Genomic DNA, 23,721 nt, shown 5'->3' with positions numbered 1-23,721 from the left:
GCGGTGATCTTAGTTCTAAATCCAAGTTGGGTAAGGGACCTCTGACATCACAAGGTGAGGAGCCACATCACCAGGGGAAGGAGCCATGCCCGAACAGGGTACCCGAAATGTACGCTCAGCACGCTTCGGGCTCGTTCCGATCGCCACAGAGTTACTAAAGGTAGTAGTTGGTGGCATGGATAGAAGAACTATCCCGCTGGCCTAGCTCCTCCCCCTGGTGACGTGGCTCCTCCCCCCGACGTCATAGGTCCTTTAGGCCACTTGATTCTAGCATCTACCGTGATCTTGCGATGGACATCCCTAAACTGTATCTAAAAATTGTGTTAATTGACTCGTAACAAATATCTTCTGAAAGAGCTTGTGCAGTGGTGTCTGCATGGAGAAATAAAGGAAGTAAAAGGATTTGATCGATCTCGGAAATAATAAGATTTTACTTACCGGTAAATCTATTTCTCGTAGTCCGTAGTGGATGCTGGGGACTCCGTAAGGACCATGGGGAATAGACGGGCTCCGCAGGAGACAGGGCACTCTAAGAAAGAATTAGGGCTACTGGTGTGCACTGGCTCCTCCCTCTATGTCCCTCCTCCAGACCTCAGTTAAGGAAACTGTGCCCGGAAGAGCTGACAGTACAAGGAAAGGATTTTGGAATCCAGGGTAAGACTCATACCAGCCACACCAATCACACCGTATAACTCGTGATAAACTTACCCAGTTAACAGTATGAACAACAACAGAGCATCAGACCAACCTGATGCAACCATAACATAACCCTTATTGTAAGCAATAACTATATACAAGTATTGCAGAAGAAGTCCGCACTTGGGACGGGCGCCCAGCATCCACTACGGACTACGAGAAATAGATTTACCGGTAAGTAAAATCTTATTTTCTCTAACGTACTAGTGGATGCTGGGGACTCCGTAAGGACCATGGGGATTATACCAAAGCTCCCAAACGGGTGGGAGAGTGCGGATGACTCTGCAGCACCGAATGAGCAAACACAAGGTCCTCCTCAGCCAGGGTATCAAACTTGTAGCACTTTGCAAAGGTGTTTGAACCTGACCAAGTAGCCGCTCGGCAAAGCTGTAATGCCGAGACCCCTCGGGCACCCGCCCAAGAAGAGCCCACCTTCCTTGTGGAGTGGGCTTTTACCGATTTTGGAAGCGGCAATCCAGCCGCAGAATGAGCCTGCTGGATCGTGTTACAGATCCAGCGAGCAATAGTTTGCTTTGAAGCAGGAGCACCCAGCTTGTTGGATGCATACAGGATAAACAGCGACTCAGTTTTCCTGACTCTAGCCGTTCTGGCTACATGAACCTTCAAAGCCCTGACTACATCCAGTAACTCGGAATCCTCCAAGTCACGAGTAGCCACAGGCACCACAACAGGTTGGTTCATATGAAAAGATGACACCACATTTGGCAGAAATCGCGGACGAGTCTGCAATTCTGCCCTGTCCATATGGAAAACCAAATAGGGGCTTTTATGTGACAAAGCCGCCAATTCTGACCCACGCCTAGCCGAAGCCAAGGCTAATAGCATGACCACCTTCCACGTGAGATATTTTAACTCCACGGTTTTAAGTGGCTCAAACCAGTGTGATTTCAGGAAATTCAACACCACGTAAAGATCCCAAGGTGCCACTGGGGGCACAAACGGGAGCTGAATATGCAGCACTCCCTTTACAGACGTCTGAACTTCAGGTAGAGAAGCTAGTTCTTTTTGAAAGAAAATGGATAGGGCCGAAATCCGGACCTTAATGGACCCCAATTTCAGGCCCAAAGTCACTCCCGACTGTAGGAAGTGAAGGAAACGGCCCAGCTGGAAATCCTCTGTAGGGGCATTCCTGGCCTCACACCAAGCAACATACTTTCGCCGTATACGGTGATAATGTTTAGCCGTCACGTCCTTCCTAGCCTTTATTAGCGTAGGAATAACCTCATCCGGAATCCCTTTTTCTACTAGGATCCGGCGTTCAACCGCCCTGCCGTCAAACGCAGCCGCGGTAAGTCTTGGAACAGACAAGGTCCCTGCTGCAACAGATCCTGCCTTAGAGGCAGAGGCCATGGGTCCTCAGCGAGCATTTCTTGCAGCTCTGGATACCAAGTCCCTCTAGGCTAATCCGGAACAATGAGTATTGTTCTCACTCCTCTTTTTCTTACGATTCTCAGCACCTTGGGTATGAGAGGAAGAGGAGGAAACACATAAACCGACTGGAACATCCACGGTGTCACCAGTGCGTCTACAGTTATCGCCCGAGAGTCTCTTGACCTGGCGCAATACCTCTGTAGCTTTTTGTTGAGGCGGGATGCCATCATGTCCACCTGTGGCAGTTCCCACCGACCTACAATCTGGCGAAGACTTCCGACCTACAATCTGGCGAAGACTTCTTGATGAAGTCCCCACTCTCCCGGGTGGAGGTCGTGCCTGCTGAGGAAGTCTGCTTCCCAGTCGTCCACTCCCGGAATGAGCACTGCTGACAGTGCTCATACGTGATTCTCCGCCCATCGAAGAATTCTGGTGGCTTCCGCCATCGCCACCCTGCTCCTTGTGCCGCCTTGGCGGTTTACATGAGCCACTGCGGTGATGTTGTCTGATTGAATCAGCACCGATTGGTTGCGAAGCAGGGTCTCTGCTTGACTTAGGGCGTTGTATATGGCCCTTAGTTCCAGGGTATTGATGTGAAGGCAAGTCTCCTGACTGGACCACAGCCCTTGGAAACTTCTTCCCTGAGTGACTGCCCCCCACCCTCGGAGGCTTGCATCCGTGGTCACCAGGACCCAGTCCTGAATGCCGAACCTGCGGCCCTCGAGAAGTTGAGTACTCTGCAGCCACCACAGAAGAGACACCCTGGCCCTGGGGGATAGGGTGATCAGCCGATGCATCTGTAGATGCGATCCGGACCACTTGTCCAACAGATCCCATTGAAAAGGTCCTCGCATGGAACCTGCCGAAGGGAATGGCCTCGTATGACGCCACCATCTTTCCCAGGACTCTCGTGCAGTGATGCACCGACACCTGTTTTGGTTTTAAGAGGTCTCTGACCAGTGTCATGAGTTTCTGAGCCTTCTCTGTCGGGAGAAAAACCTTCTTCTGGTCTGTGTCCAGAATCATGCCCAGGAAGGGCAGAAGCGTCATAGGAATCAGCTGCGACTTTGGAATATTCAGAAACCAGCCGTGCTGTTGTAACACTTCCCGAGAGCGTGCTACACTAATCAGCAACTGCTCTCTGGACCTCGCCTTTCTGAGGAGATCGTCCAAGTATGGGATAATTGTGACTCCTTGCTTTCGCAGGAGCACCATCATTACCGCCATTACCTTGGTAAATATTCTCGGTGCCGTGGACAGACCAAACGGCACCGTCTGGAATTGGTAATGACAACCCTGTACCACAAATCTGAGGTACTCCTGATGAGGTGGATAAACGGGGACATGAAGGTAAGCCTCCTTTATGTCCAGAGACACCATAAAATCCCCCTCCCTTGCGATGACCGCTCTGAGCGATTCCATCTTGAACTTGAACTTTTCAAGTATATGTTCAGGGATTTTAAATTCAATATGGGTCTGACCGAACCATCTGGTTTCGGGACTACAATATGGCCGAATAATAACCCCCTCCTTGTTGAAGGAGGGGAACCTTGACCACCACCTGTTGAAGATACAATCTGTGATTTGCAGTTAACCCTGTTTCCCTCTCCGGGGGGGGGGGGGATGGAAGCCGTCAGGACCTTCAGTGAGGAGGCATCTTCTCAAAGCTTGTATCCCTGAGACACAATATCTATTGCCCAGGGATCTAACAGGGAGTGAACCCGCTTGTGGCTGAACTTACAAAGGCGTGCCCCCACCGGGCCTAGCTCCGCCTGGATTTTCGTAGAGGCCGGGGAGGACTTCTGTTCCTGGGAACTAGCTGTGTTGTGCAGCTGATTACCTCTGCCCCCGCCTCTGGCAAGAAAGGACGCACCTCGGACTTTCTTGTTTCTTTGTTCGAAAGGCTGCAGTTGATAATGACGTGCTTTCCTAGGCTGTGCAGGAATATAAGGCAAAATATCAGAATTACCAGCTATAGCTGTGGAGACCAGGTCCGAGAACCCCTCTCCACACAATCCGCAGCATTCCATATGCCACTTAAGTTGGCATCATCTGTCCATTGCATATTCTACAGGATACGTCAAGCAGAAATCGACATAGCTTTGCCTCTAGGACCCAGTATACTCATGTCTCTTTGGGCATGTTTTATGATATATATCTCTTAAGACAGCATCTTTAATAATAAGATTTTACTTACCGATAAATCTATTTCTCGGAGTCCGTAGTGGATGCTGGGGTTCCTGAAAGGACCATGGGGAATAGCGGCTCCGCAGGAGACAGGGCACAAAAAGTAAAGCTTTTTCCGATCAGGTGGTGTGCACTGGCTCCTCCCCCTATGACCCTCCTCCAGACTCCAGTTAGGTACTGTGCCCGGACGAGCGTACACAATAAGGGAGGATTTTGAATCCCGGGTAAGACTCATACCAGCCACACCAATCACACCGTACAACTTGTGATCTAAACCCAGTTAACAGTATGATAACAGCGGAGCCTCTGAAAGATGGCTTCCTTCAACAATAACCCGAATTAGTTAACAATAACTATGTACAATTTATGCAGATAATCCGCACTTGGGATGGGCGCCCAGCATCCACTACGGACTCCGAGAAATAGATTTATCGGTAAGTAAAATCTTATTTTCTCTATCGTCCTAGTGGATGCTGGGGTTCCTGAAAGGACCATGGGGATTATACCAAAGCTCCCAAACGGGCGGGAGAGTGCGGATGACTCTGCAGCACCGAATGAGAGAACTCCAGGTCCTCCTTAGCCAGAGTATCAAATTTGTAAAATTTTACAAACGTGTTCTCCCCTGACCACGTAGCTGCTCGGCAAAGTTGTAATGCCGAGACCCCTCGGGCAGCCGCCCAAGATGAGCCCACCTTCCTTGTGGAGTGGGCCTTTACAGATTTAGGCTGTGGCAGGCCTGCCACAGAATGTGCAAGTTGGATTGTGCTACAGATCCAACGAGCAATCGTCTGCTTAGACGCCGGAGCACCCATCTTGTTGGGTGCATACAATATAAACAACGAGTCAGATTTTCTGACTCCAGCTGTCCTTGCAATATATATTTTTAATGCTCTGACAACGTCCAGTAACTTGGAGTCCTCCAAGTCACTTGTAGCCGCAGGCACTACAATAGGCTGGTTCAGATGAAATGCTGACACCACCTTAGGGAGAAAATGCGGACGAGTCCGCAGTTCTGCCCTGTCCGAATGGAAAATCAGATATGGGCTTTTGTAAGATAAAGCTGCCAATTCTGACACTCTCCTGGCAGAAGCCAGGGCTAGAAGCATGGTCACTTTCCATGTGAGATATTTCAAATCCACCTTTTTTTGTGGTTCAAACCAATGAGATTTTAGGAAATCCAAAACCACATTGAGATCCCACGGTGCCACTGGAGGCACCACAGGAGGCTGTATATGCAGCACTCCCTTAACAAAGGTCTGGACTTCAGGGACTGAAGCCAATTCTTTTTGAAAGAAAATCGACAGGGCCGAAATTTGAACCTTAATAGATCCCAATTTGAGACCCATTGACAATCCTGATTGCAGGAAATGTAGGAATCGACCCAATTGAAATTCCTCCGTCGGAGCACTCCGATCTTCGCACCACGCAACATATTTTCGCCAAATTCGGTGATAATGTTGCACGGTTACTTCCTTCCTTGCTTTAATCAAAGTAGGAATGACTGCTTCCGGCATGCCTTTTTCCTTTAGGATCCGGCGTTCAACCGCCATGCCGTCAAACGCAGCCGCGGTAAGTCTTGAAACAGACAGGGACCCTGCTGAAGCAAGTCCCTCCTTAGAGGTAGAGGCCACGGATCTTCCGTGATCATCTCTTGAAGTTCCGGGTACCAAGTCCTTCTTGGCCAATCCGGAACCACTAGTATCGTTCTTACGCCTCTTTGCCGTATAATTCTCAATACTTTTGGTATGAGAGGCAGAGGAGGAAACACATACACCGACTGGTACACCCAAGGCGTTACCAGCGCGTCCACAGCTATTGCCTGCGGATCTCTTGACCTGGCGCAATACCTGTCCAGTTTTTTGTTGAGGCGAGACGCCATCATGTCCACCATTGGTCTTTCCCAACGGGTTACCAGCATGTGGAAGACTTCTGGATGAAGTCCCCACTCTCCCGGGTGAAGATCGTGTCTGCTGAGGAAGTCTGCTTCCCAGTTGTCCACTCCCGGGATGAACACTGCTGACAGTGCTATCACATGATTCTCTGCCCAGCGAAGAATCCTTGCAGCTTCTGCCATTGCACTCCTGCTTCTTGTGCCGCCCTGTCTGTTCACATGGGCGACTGCCGTGATGTTGTCCGACTGGATCAACACCGGTTTTCCCTGAAGCAGAGGTTCTGCCTGGCTTAGAGCATTGTATATTGCTCTTAGTTCCAGAATGTTTATGTGAAGAGACGTTTCCAGGCTCGTCCATACTCCCTGGAAGTTTCTTCCTTGTGTGACTGCTCCCCAGCCTCTCAGGCTGGCGTCCGTGGTCACCAGGATCCAATCCTGTATGCCGAATCTGCGGCCCTCCAATAGATGAGCACTCTGCAACCACCACAGAAGAGACACCCTTGTCCTTGGAGACAGGGTTATCCGCAGGTGCATCTGAAGATGCGACCCTGACCATTTGTTCAACAGATCCCTTTGGAAAATTCTCGCGTGGAATCTGCCGAATGGAATTGCTTCGTAAGAAGCCACCATTTTTCCCAGGACTCTTGTGCATTGATGTACAGACACCTTTCCTGGTTTTAGGAGGTTCCTGACAAGCTCGGATAACTCCTTGGCTTTTTCCTCCGGGAGAAAAACCTTTTTCTGAACCGTGTCCAGAATCATCCCTAGGAACAGCAGACGAGTTGTCGGCATTAACTGGGATTTTGGAATATTCAGAATCCACCCGTGCTGTTTTAGCACTTCTTGAGACAGTGCTAATCCCATCTCTAGCTGTTCTCTGGACCTCGCCCTTATTAGGAGATCGTCCAAGTATGGGATAATTAATACGCCTTTTCTTCGAAGAAGAATCATCATCTCGGCCATTACCTTTGTAAAGATCCGAGGTGCCGTGGACAATCCGAACGGCAGCGTCTGAAACTGATAGTGACAGTTTTGTACAACGAACCTGAGGTACCCCTGGTGTGAGGGGTAAATTGGAACGTGGAGATACGCATCCTTGATGTCCAAGGATACCATAAAGTCCCCCTCTTCCAGGTTCGCTATCACTGCTCTGAGTGACTCCATTTTGAACTTGAACTTCTTTATGTACAGGTTCAAGGACTTCAGATTTAGAATAGGCCTTACCGAGCCATCCGGCTTCGGTACCACAAAAAGAGTGGAATAATACCCCTTCCCTTGTTGCAGAAGAGGTACCTTGACTATCACCTGCTGAGAGTACAGCTTGTGAATGGCTTCCAAAACCGTCTCCCTTTCGGAGGGGGACGTTGGTAAAGCAGACTTCAGGAAACGGCGAGGTGGATCTGTCTCTAATTCCAACCTGTATCCCTGAGATATTATCTGCAGGATCCAGGGATCTACTTGCGAGTGAGCCCACTGCGCGCTGTAATTTTTGAGACGACCCCCCACCGTCCCCGAGTCCGCTTGAGAAGCCCCAGCGTCATGCTGAGGCTTTTGTAGAAGCCGGGGAGGGCTTCTGATCCTGGGAAGGAGCTGCGTGTTGCTGTCTCTTCCCTCAACCTTTGCCTCGTGGCAGATATGAATAGCCCTTTGCTCTCTTATTTTTAAAGGAACGAAAGGGCTGCGGTTGAAAAGTCGGTGCCTTTTTCTGTTGGGGAGTGACTTGAGGTAGAAAGGTGGATTTCCCGGCTGTAGCCGTGGCCACCAAATCTGATAGACCGACTCCAAATAACTCCTCCCCTTTATACGGCAAAACTTCCATATGCCGTTTTGAATCCGCATCGCCTGTCCACTGTCGCGTCCATAAAGCTCTTCTGGCCGAAATGGACATAGCACTTACCCGTGATGCCAGTGTGCATATATCCCTCTGTGCATCACGCATATAAAGAAATGCATCCTTTATTTGTTCTAACGACAGTAAAATATTGTCCCTGTCCAGGGTATCAATATTTTCAATCAGGGATTCTGACCAAACTACCCCCGCACTGCCCATCCAGGCAGTCGCTACAGCTGGTCGTAGTATAACACCTGCATGTGTGTATATACTTTTTTGGATATTTTCCATCCTCCTATCTGATGGATCTTTAAGTGCGGCCGTCTCAGGAGAGGGTAACGCCACTTGTTTAGATAAGCGTGTTAGCGCCTTGTCCACCCTAGGAGGTGTTTCCCAGCGCTCCCTAACCTCTGGCGGGAAAGGGTATAATGCCAATAATTTCTTTGAAATTATCAGCTTTTTATCAGGGGCAACCCACGCTTCATTACACACGTCATTTAGTTCTTCTGATTCAGGAAAAACTATAGGTAGTTTTTTCATACCCCACATAATACCCTGTTTAGTGGTACCTGTAGTATCAGCTAAATGTATCGCCTCCTTCATTGCCAAAATCATATAACGTGTGGCCCTACTGGAAAATACGGTTGATTCGTCACCGTCACCACTGGAGTCATCGCCTGTGTCTGGGTCTGTGTCGACCGACTGAGGCAAAGGGCGTTTCACAGCCCCTGACGGTGTTTGAGTCGCCTGGACAGGCACTAATTGATTGTCCGGCCGTCTCATGTCGTCAAACGACTGCTTTAGCGTGTTGACACTATCCTGTAGTTCCATAAATAAAGGCATCCATTCTGGTGTCGACTCCCTAGGGGGTGACATCCTCATATTTGGCAATTGCTCCGCCTCCACACCAATATCGTCCTCATACATGTCGACACACACGTACCGACACACAGCAGACACACAGGGAATGCTCCTAACGAAGACAGGACCCACTAGCCCTTTGGGGAGACAGAGGGAGAGTTTGCCAGCACACACCAAAAGCGCTATATATATATCAGGGATAGCCTTATAATAAGTGCTCCCTTATAGCTGCTTTGTTATATCAAAATATCGCCATAAATGTGCCCCCCCCTCTCTGTTTTACCCTGTTTCTGTAGTGCAGTGCAGGGGAGAGACTTGGGAGCCGTCCTGACCAGCGGAGCTGTGAGAGGAAATGGCGCCGTGTGCTGAGGAGATAGGCCCCGCCCCTTTTCCGGCGGGCTCGTCTCCCGCTATTTAGAAAAATTAGGCAGGGGTTAAATATCTCCATATAGCCTCTAGGGCTATATGTGAGGTATTTTTAGCCTTTATAGGTACTCATTTGCCTCCCAGGGCGCCCCCCTCCCAGCGCCCTGCACCCTCAGTGACTGCCGTGTGAAGTGTGCTGAGAGGAAAATGGCGCACAGCTGCAGTGCTGTGCGCTACCTTTAGAAGACTGCAGGAGTCTTCAGCCGCCGATTCTGGACCTCTTCTGATTTCAGCATCTGCAAGGGGGCCGGCGGCGTGGCTCCGGTGACCATCCAGGCTGTACCTGTGATCGTCCCTCTGGAGCTTGATGTCCAGTAGCCAAGAAACCAATCCATCCTGCACGCAGGTGAGTTGACTCCTTCTCCCCTCAGTCCCTCGCTGCAGTGATCCTGTTGCCAGCAGGAATCACTGTAAAATAAAAAACCTAGCTAAACTTTCTCTAAGCAGCTCTTTAGGAGAGCCACCTAGATTGCACCCTTCTCGGCCGGGCACAAAAATCTAACTGGAGTCTGGAGGAGGGTCATAGGGGGAGGAGCCAGTGCACACCACCTGATCGGAAAAAGCTTTACTTTTTGTGCCCTGTCTCCTGCGGAGCCGCTATTCCCCATGGTCCTTTCAGGAACCCCAGCATCCACTAGGACGATAGAGATATATATATATATATATATATATATATATATATATATATATATATATATATATATATATATATATATATATATATATATATACATATATACATACTAGGGTCTCAATCTCTGCTGATAAGGTACCTGTCCACGCTGCCACAGCGCTATAAACCCATGCCGACACAATCGCCGGTCTGAGTAGTGTACCAAAATGTGCACGCTATCTGCAGGATCCCTGAGGATAGCTGTTAAATCAGGGCTACCTTTTGGGCAAACGTGACACCCTAGGGGAAGATTCCCATCACATCCTGGCCCTAGTGGGGAAAGGATACTGCCTGAGAATTCTTTGTGGGAAGCTGCAGTCTCTTGTCTGGAGATTCCAGCTCTTTTTCCTCATGAGGAGGAGGGAAATTTACCTCAGCTTTTTTCCCCTTAAAATGTGTACCCTTCTGTCAGGGACAGATGAGTCATCAGTGATATGCAAATCATCTTTATTACAATAATCATATATTGAATACTTTTCTGCCATTTTGGCTGTAACTTTGCATTATCGTAGTCGACACTGGAGTCAAACTCCGTGTCGATATCAGTGTCTATTATTTTGGATAGTGAGCATTGTGACACTCTGAAGGTCTCTGCGCCATAGGGACAGACATGGGTAGATTTCCTGTCTGTTCTCTAATCGTTTGTGCAATAAATTCACCTTAGCACTCACACATATCCAAACAGGTGTCGGCGGAGACACCTTCTCACACACATATTAGCTCCATCTCCTCCTTAGGGGAGCCTTTTACCTCAGACATGTCGACACACACGTACCGACACACCACACACACACAGGGGATGCTCTATTTGAAGACAGTTCCCCCACAATGCCCTTTGGAGAGACAGAGAGAGAGTATGCCAGCACACACCCCAGCGCTATATGACCCAGGAATCACACAGTAACGTAGTGTTAACCCAGTTGCTGCTGTATATTGTTTTTACGCAAAATTTATGTGCCCCCCCCCCCTCTCTTTTTCACCCTCTTCTATCATGCTTCTCCAGGGGAGAGCCTGGGGAGCTTCCTCTCAGCGGAGCTGTGGAGAGAAAATGGCGCTGGTGAGTGCTGAGGAAGAAGCCCCGCCCCCTCAGCGGCGGGCTTCTGTCCCGCGATTTTGTGTAAAATAATGGCGGGGGCTCATGCATATATACAGTGCCCAACTGTATATATTCCCACTTTGCCAAGAGGTCTCTAATTGCTGCCCAGGGCCCGCCCCCCCCCTGCACCCTACAGTGACCGGAGTGTGTGGGTGTAATGTGGGAGCAATGGCGCACAGCTGCAGTGCTGTGCGCTACCTCATATGAAGACAGGAATCTTCTGCCGCCGATTTTGAAGTCTTCTTGCTCCTCTCGCCGGCTTCTGTCTTCTGGCTCTGCGAGGGGGACGGCGGCGCGGCTCCGGGATCGGACGACCAAGGGTGCGTTCCTGTGTTCGATCCTTCTGGAGCTAATGGTGTCCAGTAGCCTAAGAAGCATGACCTATCCGCAGTTAGTAAGTCTGCTTCTCTCCCCTCAGTCCCACGTAGCAGAGAATCTGTTGCCAGCAGATCTCTCTGAAAATAAAAAATCCTAACAAAATACTTTCTTATTAGCAAGCTCAGGAGAGCTCACTAAAGTGCACCCAGCTCTGTCCGGGCACAGATTCTAACTGAGGTCTGGAGGAGGGACATAGAGGGAGGAGCCAGTGCACACCAGTAGTCCTAATTCTTTCTTAGAGTGCCCTGTCTCCTGCGGAGCCAGTCTATTCCCCATGGTCCTTATGGAGTCCCCAGCATCCACTAGGACGTTAGAGAAAAATAAAAAAATAAAAAGTATTTTGCATGTCATGATGAAACCATGCGGATTGGCAATTCCATTCCAATAATAAGGGTTCATAATACAGGTGAAGACATTATTTTTCAACAACCCTATATTCTAAACATTTTCTCACTTTATTATACATTTGTATTCCTGTATATAGTTTATAAAAAAACATGCACGCACACACAGGGTAGACCAGGAGAATAGTACATGGCTAAAGTAGTGGTAATTGATAACTAAATAAGGGACAGGCAGATGCAGTTTACAGAAAATAGCCAAAGGTCATATATGAAAGAGCAGCTGTTGAGATTTTTTTCCGGCATCATAAGGGGGGGGGGGGGAACAATCAGATTATTTTTTCTTGGAACCCATTTTCTATAGACTACATTATGCTAAACTATGTTCAGGGATATGGGAGGATGAAATAAAGACAGGGCTAGGCTAGCAAATGCCATTTATCTTTCAGGCATATCTGAAGTACAGCTACACAGTAGTAATGCAGCGTTTCAGTACATGACTGAACATCCACTCTGCACTTACTTGGGATATGAAAACACACATTTTAAAATGATGTTGTCCTGTACATACAATGAATACAGAACACAATGCAGTTATGGCCAACATTAAGTCTAGCGGGGAGATTCATCTAACCTTCTAAGGATACGTGGAGGTGTTTCCCATAGCAAACTAGTCAAGATACCAGATTTTGTTTATCTTAAACACTCAATATAATGATAGCTAGAAATGGATTGATTGATTGATTGATTGATTGATTGATTGATTGATTTGGGAAACTTCTCCACTTGTCTTCTTTAGATGTTTTGTTAAATTTCCCCAAGGTATACAGGTCCTTAAACTTAATGCTCAGCTGGTTTTCCAGTTCTTCTCAAAAAATCACAAGTGAATAATTAGTTCCACCTGTGGATCTTTTAAAATGTGTCAGGGAGTAATGAATACACCTGTGCACCTGCATCTGGAAAACATGAATTCTTTGGGGTCCTGAGGACAGAGGGCCTAATTCAGAGTTGATCGCAGCAGCAAATTTGTTAGCAGTTGGGCAAAACCATGGCCCTCATTCCGAGTTGTTCGCTCGCTAGCCGCTTTTCGCAGCAGTACACACGCTAAGCCGCCGCCCTCTGGGAGTGTATCTTAGCTTAGCAGAATTGCGAACGAAGTATTCGCAATATTGCGAAAAGATTTTTCTGTGGTTTCTGAGTAGCTCGAGACTTACTCAGCCATTGCGATCAGTTCAGTGCTTGTCGTTCCTGGTTTGACGTCACAAACACACCCAGCGTTCGCCCAGACACTCCCCCGTTTCTTCAGCCACTCCCACGTTTTTCCCAGAAACGCCAGCGTTTTTTCACACACACCCATAAAACGGCCAGTTTCCGCCCAGAAACACCCACTTCCTGTCAATCACACTCCGATCACCAGAACGAAGAAAAAACCTCGAAATGCCGTGAGTAAAATACCAAACTTCTTAGCAAATTTACTTGGCGCAGTCGCAGTGCGAACATTGCGCATGCGCAGTTTGCGGAAAATCGCTGCGATGCGATGAAAAAGAACGAGCGAACAACTCGGAATGAGGGCCCATGTGCACTGCAGGGGGGGCAGATATAGCATGTGCAGAGAGAGTTAGATTTGGGTGGGTTATATTGTTTCTGTGAAGGGTAAATACTGGCTGCTTTATTTTTACACTGCAATTTAGATTTCAGTTTGAACACACCCCACCCAAATCTAACTCTCTCTGCACATGTTATATCTGCCTCCCCTGCAGTGCACATGGTTTTGCCCAACTGCTAAAAAATTTGCTGGTGCGATCAACTCTGAATTACCCCCAGAGTTTGAGAACATATGCCCTAAGGAGACTGAAAGATTACCAGCAAGACCATAGCTACCGGTTGGCCAAGATAGAACTTGCAGGGGTCGCCGGTCGATGGGGTATCACCCGGCTCATCCACCCCCAAATATTAACCCCTGGGTGCCCCGCTATATGCTGAGCTACGACATGGTAATTCAGCAATGTGTGTGCAGACTAAAGGCGTGTACACATGGTGAGATTTATCAATGCGATTTTGACTTCTCCACTTTTATCACTGCTTAGTACATGTCCCTCTAAATAGCATGCGACCATGCAATATACTGTTCAGTGGCCATATCCAGGAGCATGCCATCATCCGCCAGGTAATCAAATCTGATGTGCAGAATATCAGTTGTGACGACCCCAATTATGGCGGGTGGGAGCGCGCAATCATAGGTGCACATCAGACAACATATACGATATGTCACTCTGATCTGTGGGATCGGACGACATATATCCTGCTGTGTATCCAGTCTTACCGTGAAGCAGTGAGAAATGTATTTTAAAAAAGGTGGAGGAAAAAAAAATACATAAATAAAAAAGGGATTCAAATATTTTATCACTCCAGAATATCACTCCTCTGAATGCATTAAAAAGATGACCAAAGGATCTGTAGGTATTTCTTAATTAAGCATGCTAAGCACTGTTGTGGAACAAGTGAAAACACTTTTTTTTTTTAACAGAATTTTTTTTTTTAAAAGGTAACTTATTATTAGTCTTATGGGCCCTACACATTGGCCGATCTGCCGCCGAGCTGCCCAACGGCAGATACGGTCGACCAGGCGGCGGGGGAGGCAGTGACAGGGGGAGTGAAGTTACTTCACTCCCCCTGTCACACGGCTCCATAGAACTGCAGGCAAATATGGACAAAATCGTCCATATTGGCCTGCATGCACAGCCGACGGGGCACCAGCGATGAACGAGCGCGGGGCCGCGCATCGTTCATCGCTGGTGCCTCCACACTGCACGATATGACCATTATCTCGTTCATTAATGAACGAGATCGTTCATATCGTGCAGTGATGTCGGCCAGTGTGTAGGGCCTATGAGACTATGGAGCCCATTTATCAACGAGTTTTAGCTATTTAAAACTTGCTGCACGTGATAAATAGTGCTCCAGCCAAACAGCTCCCAATTGTCATTTTTCAAACACATGATGACAGTTAAGAGCCGATTGGTTTGAGCACCATTTATCATACGCAACAAGTTTTAAATGGCTAAAACTCATTGATAAATGGGCCTAAGTGTCAAATACTTGCCTAAATTACAAGATTATTATTATTATTATTATTATGGTGCCTGCTAGCCACAAAGAAAAAAAATCTATAACAATCCAATACTTGATACCTACATTGTATAGGCAACAATATATCTTACTCGGTACGTCTTGCTGTCTCCTAGATTTTACAGACATCAGTTGACTATTTTACTGAAACCAATATAAAATAGTTCTCTCTTCCCTTTCAAAATATCTCCCAAGTCGATCTCTCTGCAAGATCTACGTCTTTTATTCACTTACTTACTACTATTCCTGGGTACAGAACTTTGTCAGGCAGAAGCCACCCTAAGGGGCAGATTTAATTAGCTGCAAGCTGCAGTAGTCAGCTCTCGTTGCATATTATTCCATGCATTACAATTAAATTGTGCCGCACACACCCTGTTGGTAGTCTATAGTAGTGGGCGTCTATCAGAGCAATACAATTGTTGCTCTGATGAGACGCCCATTAACAATGAACAGGAGTAAAAGCAGTGCAAAGTGGGTAAACCCATCTAAAGATCTCTATGGAGCGCATAAAGTCAGGGTCTTTTTAAACATTATTTCTCGCACCTCCGAAGGCTGAGAGAAAAAATGTGACTGATGAGGCTAATTGGGCGCCTGATCACAGCAACAATAGAATTGCGCTGATAGACACCCATTACTATAGGTGGCCAGCATGGGGCGTGTGGCACAACTGAATTCCCCCCATAGGCCGAAAGCAGAATCTGCCCTTCGCAGTTAACACACAGAAGCTGGCGGGACTTTTCTGGTAGCTTCTGCGCTATATTGAATCTGCCCCTAAGAATTCACCCCCCCCAAACACACACACCAAGACCCTCCCCTAACCTCCGAGCTTTCCTTGAATAACCTGACAGTATTATAGAAAACAAATTTTTTACAGTATATCTAAGAATACTGCATACAAGTTGCCAACCTCTGAGCTCCAACTGGAACTAATGCTGATCAATTATTTTTACGCTGTAGAGCAGGAGTTCTCAACTCCAGTCCTCAAGTACCGCCAACAGGTCATGTTTTACGGATTTTCTAAATAATGCACATTGAGATAATCTATTTTGTCAGGTGAAAAATAAGATTTTACTTACCGATAAATCTATTTCTCGTAGTCCGTAGTGGATGCTGGGACTCCGTCAGGACCATGGGGAATAGCGGCTCCGCAGGAGACAGGGCACAAAATTTAAAAGTTTGACCACTAGGTGGTGTGTACTGGCTCCTCCCCCTATGACCCTCCTCCAAGCCTCAGTTAGGATACTGTGCCCGGACGAGCGTACACAATAAGGAAGGATTTTGAATCCCGGGTAAGACTCATACCAGCCACACCAATCACACCGTACAACTTGTGATCTGAACCCAGTTAACAGTATGACAAACGTAGGAGCCTCTGAACAGACGGCTCACAACAATAACAACCCGATTTCTTTGTAACAATAACTATGTACAAGTATTGCAGACAATCCGCACTTGGGATGGGCGCCCAGCATCCACTACGGACTACGAGAAATAGATTTATCGGTAAGTAAAATCTTATTTTCTCTGACGTCCTAGTGGATGCTGGGACTCCGTCAGGACCATGGGGATTATACCAAAGCTCCCAAACGGGCGGGAGAGTGCGGATGACTCTGCAGCACCGAATGAGAGAACTCCAGGTCCTCCTTAGCCAGGGTATAAAATTTGCAGAATTTTACAAACGTGTTCTCCCCTGACCACGTAGCTGCTCGGCAGAGTTGTAATGTCGAGACCCCTCGGGCAGCCGCCCAAGATGAGCCCACCTTCCTTGTGGAATGGGCCTTGACAGATTTAGGCTGTGGCAGGCCTGCCACAGAATGTGCAAGTTGAATTGTGCTACAAATCCAACGAGCAATCGTCTGCTTAGAAGCAGGAGCACCCAGCTTGTTGGGTGCATACAGTATAAACAGCGAGTCGGATTTTCTGACTCCAGCCGTCCTTGAAATATATATTTTCAATGCTCTGACAACGTCCAGCAACTTGGAATCCTCCAAATCGCTAGTAGCCGCAGGCACCACAATAGGCTGGTTCAGGTGAAACGCTGAAACCACCTTTCCATGTAAGATATTTCAAATCCACCGATTTGAGTGGCTCAAACCAATGGGATTTGAGAAAATCCAAAACTACATTAAGATCCCACGGTGCCACTGGGGGCACAACCGGGGGCTGTATATGCAGTACTCCTTTTACAAAAGTCTGGACTTCAGGAACTGAAGCCAATTCTTTCTGGAAGAAAATCGACAGGGCCGAAATTTGAACCTTAATGGACCCTAATTTGAGGCCCATAGACAATCCTGTTTGCAGGAAATGTAGGAATCGACCCAGTTGAAATTCCTCCGTCGGGGCCTTCCTGGCCTCACACCACGCAACATATTTTCTCCAAATGCGGTGATAATGTTGTGCAGTCACCTCCTTCCTGGCTTTTACCAGGGTAGGGATGACCTCTTCCGGAATGCCTTTTTCCCTTAGGATTCGGCGTTCAACCGCCATGCCGTCAAACGCAGCCGCGGTAAGTCTTGGAATAGACACGGTCCCTGCTGAAGCAGGTCCCGTCTTAGAGGTAGAGGCCACGGATCTTCTGTGAGCATCTCCTGAAGTTCCGGGTACCAAGTTCTTCTTGGCCAATCCGGAGCCACGAGTATCGTTCTTACTCCCCTTTGCCGTATAATTCTCAGTACTCTTGGTATGAGAGGCAGAGGAGGAAACACATACACTGACTGGTACACCCATGGTGTTAACAGAGCGTCTACAGCTATTGCCTGAGGGTCTCTTGACCTGGCGCAATACCTGTCCAGTTTTTTGTTGAGGCGGGACGCCATCATGTCCACCATTGGTCTTTCCCAATGGACCACAATCATGTGGAAGACTTCTGGATGAAGTCCCCACTCTCCCGGGTGCAGATCGTGTCTGCTGAGGAAGTCTGCTTCCCAGTTGTCCACTCCCGGGATGAACACAGCTGACAGTGCTAACACATGATTTTCTGCCCAGCGGAGAATCCTTGCAGCTTCTGCCATTGCCGTCCTGCTTCTTGTGCCGCCCTGTCTGTTTACGTGGGAGACTGCCGTGATGTTGTCCGACTGAATCAACACCGGCTGACCCTGAAGCAGAGGTTTTGCCAGGCTTAGAGCATTGTAGATTGCTCTTAGCTCCAGTATATTTATGTGAAGAGACGTCTCCAGGCTTGACCACACGCCCTGGAAGTTTCTTCCCTGTGTGACCGCTCCCCAGCCTCTCAGGCTGGCATCCGTGGTCACTAGGACCCAGTTCTGTATGCCGAATCTGCGGCCCTCTAACAGATGAGCACTCTGCAACCACCATAGCAGAGACACTCTTGTCCTTGTGGACAATTTTATCCGCTGATGCATCTGCAGATGTGATCCGGACCATTTGTCCAGCAGATCCCACTGAAAAGTTCGTGCATGGAATCTGCCGAATGGAATCGCTTCGTAAGAAGCTACCATTTTTTCCAGGACTCTTGTGCATTGATGCACAGATACTTTTCCTGGTTTTAGGAGGTTCCTGACTAGATCGGATAACTCCCTGGCTTTCTCCTCCGGAAGAAATACCTTTTTCTGAACAGTGTCCAGAATCATCCCTAGGAACAACAGACGTGTCGTCGGGATCAGTTGGGATTTTGGAAAATTCAGAATCCACCCGTGTTGTTGGAGCACTACTTGGGTTAGTGCTACTCCGACCTCCAGCTGTTCTCTGGATCTTGCCCTTATCAGGAGATCGTCCAAGTAAGGGATAATTAAGACGCCTTCTCTTTGAAGAAGGATCATCATTTCGGCCATTACCTTGGTAAAGACCCGGGGTGCCGTGGACAATCCAAACGGCAGCGTCTGAAACTGATAATGACAGTTTTGGACCACGAACCTGAGGTACCCTTGGTGTGAAGGACAAATTGGAACATGAAGGTAAGCATCCTTGATGTCCAAGGACACCATAAAATCCCCTTCTTCCAGATTCGCTATCACTGCTCTGAGTGACTCCATCTTGAACTTGAATTTTTGTATGTACAGGTTCAGAGATTTTAGATTTAGAATCGGTCTTACCGAGCCGTCCGGCTTCGGTACCACAATATAGCGTGGAGTAATACCCCTGTCCCTGTTGTAGGAGGGGTACCTTGACTATCACCTGCTGAGAATACAGCTTGTGAATGGCCTCCAATACCGTCGCCCTGTCGGAGGGAGACGTTGGCAAAGCAGACTTTAGGAAACGGCGAGGAGGGGACTTCTCGAATTCCAACCTGTAACTCTGAGATACTACCTGCAGGATCCAGGGGTCCACCTGCGAGTGAGCCCACTGTGCGCTGAAATGTTTGAGGCGACCCCCCACCGCCCCTGAGTCTGCTTGTAAGGTGGCAGATATGGACATCGCACTTACTCTTGATGCCAGAGTGCAAATATCTCTCTGTGCATCTCGCATATAAAGAAATGCATCCTTTAACTGCTCTATAGTCAGTAAAATACTGTCCCTATCCAGGGTATCAATATTTTCAGACAGTGACTCCGACCAAGCCACGCCAGCACTGCACATCCAGGCTGAGGCGATTGCTGGTCTCAGTATAACACCCGTATGTGTGTATATACTTTTTAATGTATTCTCCAGCCTCCTATCAGCTGGATCCTTGAGGGCGGCCGTATCAGGAGATGGTAACGCCACTTGCTTTGATAAGCGTGTGAGCGCCTTATCCACCCTAGGAGGTGTTTCCCAGCGCGCCCTAACCTCTGGCGGGAAAGGGTATAATGCCAATAACTTCTTTGAAATTAGCAGTTTTCTATCTGGGGTAACCCACGCTTCATCACACACTTCATTCAGTTCCTCTGATTTAGGAAAAACTATCGGTAGTTTTTTCACACCCCACATAATACCCCTTTTTGTGGTACTTGCAGTATCAGAGATATGCAAAGCCTCCTTCATTGCCGTGATCATATAACGTGTGGCCCTACTGGAAAATACGTTTGTTTCTTCACCGTCGACACTGGATTCAGTGTCAGTGTCTGGGTCTGTGTCGACCGACTGAGGTAAAGGGCGTTTTACAGCCCCTGACGGTGTCTGAGACGCCTGGACAGGTACTAACTGGTTTGCCGGCTGTCTCATGTCGTCAACCGACTTTTGTAGCGTGCTGACACTATCCCGCAATTCCATAAACAAAGCCATCCATTCTGGTGTCGACTCCCTAGGGGGTGACATCACCATTACAGGCAATTGCTCCGCCTCCACGCCAACATCGTCCTCATACATGTCGACACACACGTACCGACACACAGCAGACACACAGGGAATGCTCTGATAGAAGACAGGACCCCACTAGCCCTTTGGGGAGACAGAGGGAGAGTTTGCCAGCACACACCCAAGCGCTATAAATATATATAGGGACAACCTTAATAAGTGTGTTCCCTTTATAGCAGCTCAAATATTATAAATATCGCCAATAAGTGCCCCCCCTCTCTGTTTTTACCCTGTTTCTGTAGTGCAGTGCAGGGGAGAGTCCTGGGAGCCTTCCTCGCAGCGGAGCTGGGCAGGAAAATGGCGCTGTGTGCTGAGGAGAATAGGCCCCGCCCCCTTTTCGGCGGGCTTCTTCTCCCGGTTTTTTTTGGAACCTGGCAGGGGTTAAATACATCCATATAGCCCCAGGGGCTATATGTGATATATTTTAGCCAGAATAGGTATATTACATTGCTGCCCAGGGCGCCCCCCCCAGCGCCCTGCACCCTCAGTGACCGCTGGTGTGAAGTGTGCGGAGAGCAATGGCGCACAGCTGCAGTGTTGTGCGCTACCTCATGAAGACTGAGACGTCTTCTGCCGCCGGTTTCTGGACCTCTTCTCTATTCGGCATCTGCAAGGGGGTCGGCGGCGCGGCTCCGGTGACCCATCCAGGCTGTACCTGTGATCGTCCCTCTGGAGCTAGTGTCCAGTAGCCTAAGAAGCAAATCCATCCTGCACGCAGGTGAGTTCACTTCTTCTCCCCTAAGTCCCTCGTTGCAGTGAGCCTGTTGCCAGCAGGACTCACTGAAAATAAAAAACCTAACAAACTTTTTCTAAGCAGCTCTTTAGGAGAGCCACCTAGATTGCACCCTGCTCGGACGGGCACAAAAACCTAACTGAGGCTTGGAGGAGGGTCATGGGGGGAGGAGCCAGTACACACCACCTAGTGGTCAAACTTTTAAATTTTGTGCCCTGTCTCCTGCGGAGCCGCTATTCCCCATGGTCCTGACGGAGTCCCAGCATCCACTAGGACGTCAGAGAAAAATCCCATATAACTGCTGGCTAACTGGATAGCCCTGGAGGATCTATTAGCCCGCAGTAATCTACCGCGGCTAATTGAATTCCCCCCTATGGGGTATATTCAATAACTGTCGGAAGCTGCCGTCTTGTCGGAAAGACGGCAGTTTCCAACAGTTTTAGGTCGGAAGGGGTTCCGACCTATTCATTACAGCCCCATTTATTCTGACAAGTCGGGAAACCAGACTTGTCTGAATGCACGCTGAGCGTGTATTGTCGGAAGCGGGGCCAAACCAGACAGGTTTTAGCCCCGTTTCCGACAATCTCAATCCGACTTTAAAAAAAAGTCGTATTGAGATGAGTGAGTTGAGAGCAGGAGACGGGGGAGCAGCGGGGAGAGCAGGGACCCAGCGGCAGCGTCCACCCGGCTCCAGGAAGCGACGTCCCGCTTGCTGGAGCCGGGTGGACGCTGCCGTGAGCCTCCGCCGCTGCAGCCACTGCTCCCCCGTCCGATCCATCTCCTCCGCTGCTTTCCTAATCCTGACCCCCCCCCCCCGCCCGGGGGCCACAGACGTAAACTGATCCCGGCGCCGAAGACATCACTTCCTCCAGGCGGCCGGCGCCGCTGATAGCTCTCATCCCCCGGCGCCGCTGACAGCTCTCCCCACTGCTGACAGCAGCAGCAGGACACGGGGGGGGGGGGGGGGGGGGGGGCAAATTCGACAGTTGGATTTGGCCGCTCTTTTGAATAGGGGTTGTCGGAATGGACCCGACTCTTATTGAATATACCCCTATATCTCTCTCCAGCGCTTAGTAAGTAGATCCCAAAGTATATATTTGACTAGTAAAACTTTACTTAAGCTCACACAAATTGTATATGTCTTCTTTAGATTAAAATAACCTCCAGACCAGTACTGCTGCGTGACTGTATCATATAGCTCACTAAGCACTTTTTACCCTGGCTTGACATGCAATATGTAGCACTTAACATCATATATCATATAGATTGAACACTTGTATCTGTGACCTCTCACCACTAGGACTGTTAATACCCCGTCTTGTTATATTACCATGTTTGCCCACAATAGTAAACTGCAACAAATATGTTGGCGCCATATAAATAAGTGTTAATGATAACAATAATTCTACCTTATTAGGTCTGCCTCTACGGTCTAATCGAATGAGCAAAATGAAAGACAATTAAGAACAGCAAGATCATGATGGTTACAATTAACACAAGGAGAACAGTCGTTACAATTTGTAATGGTTTAAAACATATTGTACACATATTACCTATAGGATGGTGATTCTCCTAAACAGAGACGTATTCCTGGGATCTAGAGCGATGCTAGAGGCGTACAACGCTACACAGGAAGGAAGCAGGACTAGGGGTGAGAGATCGCTCACAGACACCAACTGCAAATAGCTGTTTCCTGTGTATCACAAACCTCAAGATCACTGACACAGATCTTCTGTTCACAGACAAAACACTACAACTGCCACATAAAAAAAAACAAAAAAACTTCTGTATATTTTGATTTTAGTGTTTCAAAATATTTTGGGACTATCCCCCCATAAATATCTAAACTGTAACAGAGCTGACGCTTCCTGGCATATAGAAGAAACTGATACATAAAGGGTAGCACATGTGCTGCAGCTCACACAGGAATCTTGTACTGACAGACGTGGATTTAAACAAAGAGGCGTTATTCCACTCTGTAATAAAACGCATATACAGGTCTCTGCAGCTTTGAACCCTTTTCTCATCAGGTAATCTTTTCACTGTCCATTATACATAATGGTGTAGGATCAGAAACAGGCATTCTCACAGCCAGAAAACTCTACTATGGAGCCAGGGAAGATGGGCATCATTACCCAAACAGAAAATACTCAAAAATACAAACTTGGACATCGGCAATAATAATAAGAATTTACTCACCGGTAATTCTATTTCTCGTAGTCCGTAGTGGATGCTGGGTACTCCGTAAGGACCATGGGGAATAGACGGCTCCACAGGAGACTGGGCACATCTAAAGAAAGATTTAGGTCTATCTGGTGTGCACTGGCTCCTCCCACTATGACCCTCCTCCAGACCTCAGTTAGGATACTGTGCCCGGAAGAGCTGACACAATAAGGAAGGATTTTGAATCCCGGGTAAGACTCATACCAGCCACACCAATCACACCGTATAACTAGTGATAGGAACCCCGGTTAACAGTATGAAAACAACGGAGCCTCTGAACAGATGGCTCGCAATAACAACCCGATTTGTGTAACAATAACTATTTACAAGTATTGCAGACAATCCGCACTTGGGATGGGCGCCCAGCATCCACTACGGACTACGAGAAATAGAATTACCGGTGAGTAAATTCTTATTTTCTCTGACGTCCTAGTGGATGCTGGGGACTCCGTAAGGACCATGGGGATTATACCAAAGCTCCCAAACGGGCGGGAGTGCGGATGACTCTGCAACACCGAATGAGAGAACTCCAGGTCCTCCTCAGCCAGGGTATCAAATTTGTAGAATTTTGCAAACGTGTTTGCCCCTGACCAAGTAGCAGCTCGGCAAAGTTGTAAAGCAGAGACCCCTCG

At 48.2% G+C, this 23,721-nt stretch overlaps 1 protein-coding gene across 7 annotated transcripts in view; it reads right to left on the bottom strand.

Moving 5' to 3' along the window:
* The window catches only part of SEPTIN2 (septin 2), a 125,786-nt gene that overhangs the window by 77,168 nt on the left and 24,897 nt on the right, over nt 1-23,721 (bottom strand). Inside the window, exon 1 of one of the 7 annotated variants that reach the window (XM_063915819.1) lies at nt 22,420-22,474. The exons of the other annotated variants lie outside the window; for them this stretch is intronic. The gene's annotated coding sequence lies outside the window, so the exon portion shown is untranslated. Of the gene's footprint in view, nt 1-22,419; nt 22,475-23,721 lie in introns of those variants that run through there. 7 annotated transcript variants of the gene reach the window in all.

The sequence above is a fragment of the Pseudophryne corroboree genome, chromosome 4 (assembly GCF_028390025.1).
Source record: "Pseudophryne corroboree isolate aPseCor3 chromosome 4, aPseCor3.hap2, whole genome shotgun sequence".
Lineage (NCBI taxonomy): Eukaryota > Metazoa > Chordata > Amphibia > Anura > Myobatrachidae > Pseudophryne > Pseudophryne corroboree.
Note: the sequence above shows the minus strand (reverse complement) of the source record. Positions and strands in the feature narration are given on the sequence as shown.